Genomic DNA, 2539 nt, shown 5'->3' on the forward strand with positions numbered 1-2539 from the left:
AGGTCCCTTCCGACCCTAGAAACTATGAAACTATATTGTTTTTTCCCAGCACAAGAAGTTTGAGACAATAATAGTGATCATGTTTTAAGGATATGTTTTTGTGGATTGTCCAAACAATCATAACTCAGTGCACAATTGTATACAGGATTCATCTCCTAAATGCTAAAAAGTTTTATGCTTATCAAAAATATTCTGGGAGGAGAGAAAATATTTAAAGAAGAAAAAATAATGAAGGTACAGGAAATAAGCATCTTTCTGCACCTTGTGTTGCATCAGCTATTCTTCGTACATTTTGTAACAGTTCAGAGGTGGGTTGTCTGTGCTTTGAAAATTTTTCAAAAATATTTTACTTAAATGTGACATGTTGGAAGTAATCCACTGTATTTCATAAAAAAATAAATTTATTTTGTTTGGAACGTCTGTAATGCATCCTTCTGGAGTGTTGTACCATAATTTTTGGGGTTTTTTTAATGTTTTGAAACCTTTGAAAAGACCTTTTTAACTTGAAATACCTTTCAGAAATGACTAGAAGCCATTGTTGTACATATGTGTTGCTGCTGCCCCCTTAAAATAATACTTTTGAAAAACACTTAAAATGCTTTGCTTTAAAGTTTTATGCTTTGAAAAGGGGAGAGTTAAGCTCAGTTGTTATTAACTGCATGAGTCATTAGAATTGGGAACAGAAATACTTCTCATAATCTTTGGAAAGAACATTGTTTTTCTGCATAGTGTAAACCTGACAAAACACAAAGCACCAGTTTAATAAACTAGTTGTACTGCTTGTACATGAGAGAATCAAGTATGTGAACCTGAATTATATAAGCAAAATCAGTATTAGTTTTTGGACATGTGTACTTTTAAAACTTTGGCTGAAGCATTATAATATCAGGTCAAGACTAGAAGCCAGGATGTATCGTTAATAACTTTTTAATAACATTTTGTAGAAAAGGAGTCAGAATTGCCAACTTTCAATTGTTGGACAACTATGTATTGATGGCACAGCATAATCCATTTTGCTTGCCTAACTTTTAATAGCAAGGTGAAGTGTTTGAAAAAAATAGAATTATTAAAACAAACCAATTGGATCACTCAGTTGAGAGAAGAGAATAATGTGTTGCAAAATGACAGGTAAGACATTTAACTCCACTGAATATTATCACCATAACTTTTATTGCTATTAAATTTTATAAATTATTACAACATAAATGTCCCGGGTTGTGAAGATTCAGGTAATTCTTGTGTAAATCTCCTGTATGTTTAAAGCAGAGATTGAAGGAGGACTGATAGGAAATAAAAGTCTTTAGCATTCTATTAAATTAATTGTGGGCTCACTTATGAACTCCTTATTTTGATGGAGTTTTGCATGAGTAAAAAGTAGTAGAACAAAACAGTTCTTAGCCTGACAGATTGCATGCACATTCCTTTTACAAAACAAAATCAAGAAAAAAGATTTTTATGTAGGGAAATCTGTTGTGGATACAGGAGATTGACTAATTCTCCTGAATCTCAGTAAACCATTTTAAGTTGCCAGGACCTGCTTGCAGCTTCAGGGTTGGTAACTCTGAAGCAGTTTTAGGTTTCCTGATTACTCCATTCCTACCAATTCTACATTACTGTTATGCACAGGCTTGTGTTCCTTTCTCCACAATAGAACCATACCTGTTTTACTGTATTTTCATTTCCTTTGTGCCAACTGAAAGGGAATCGGACAACTTCCAGTGTTGCCAACTCCAAATGTTAATGATAAGATCTTTAAAAAGTAATGGGTTTTGTTTTTTTATTTGCTTTTGAATATTTGAACCAATAGAGTTATTGCTTTCAAGGATTTTTTTTGTTATAATGAAAGGTAGGAGCCATTTTTAATGCTGTGATTTTTGCATAAAGATATTTAATTTTTAGGGTGGAATAACCCAGGTTTCTCTACTATCTACCCACTGATCCAGAAAATCTTATAACTGCACAGATATTCAGGCAAGTTGGAGTTGAAGTAGATTAATTACCTAAAAAGTTAAAGGAATGTGTATTAATGTGAGTTTCAAAGTATTTAGTATAGTAAAACTCAGGTTGTGCCAATAGTAACTCAAGGTACTTTAAGCAGGTTCTTAGCAGTTGCTCTTGCAATTTCCATTACAATCCACATTTAATTAGATGGGCCTTTTTTGATCAGATTGACATGCACATTGTTTAACACATTGATCTTTCTTCTACTATACTGCTGTCAAATGATCTAGAGCAGGGATGCTCGACCTCTGGCCTGTGGGCCAAATGTGGTCTGCAGAGCCATAGGTATCTGACCTGTGGGGCTTCCCATGGATTGAGAAATTTGTGGCAGGAAAGTAGTGACAATAAATATGGCCACCTTCCCCCGATTGCCAAATTCCCAAACTCCGAGCCCCATGTAGCAGGTTGGGGCCAAGTCATGCCCCGCTTCTTCCATTCCGCAGCTGGATGAGGCTGGACTACGCCCCCTTCCCCAACAGTTCCGCTTTGGGGCTGGGCTGTCCCCTCTCACTTGCTTCCCCCCCCCCCCCCCCCCCCC

General features: G+C 35.9%; 1 protein-coding gene across 1 annotated transcript in view; it reads left to right on the plus strand.

Moving 5' to 3' along the window:
* The window catches only part of ARHGEF3 (Rho guanine nucleotide exchange factor 3), a 348570-nt gene that overhangs the window by 224 nt on the left and 345807 nt on the right, over positions 1–2539 (plus strand). The gene's annotated exons all lie outside the window — the stretch shown is intronic.

The sequence above is a fragment of the Gavialis gangeticus genome, unplaced genomic scaffold (assembly GCF_001723915.1).
Source record: "Gavialis gangeticus isolate Ggan-Ray unplaced genomic scaffold, GavGan_comp1, whole genome shotgun sequence".
Taxonomy (NCBI): domain Eukaryota; kingdom Metazoa; phylum Chordata; order Crocodylia; family Gavialidae; genus Gavialis; species Gavialis gangeticus.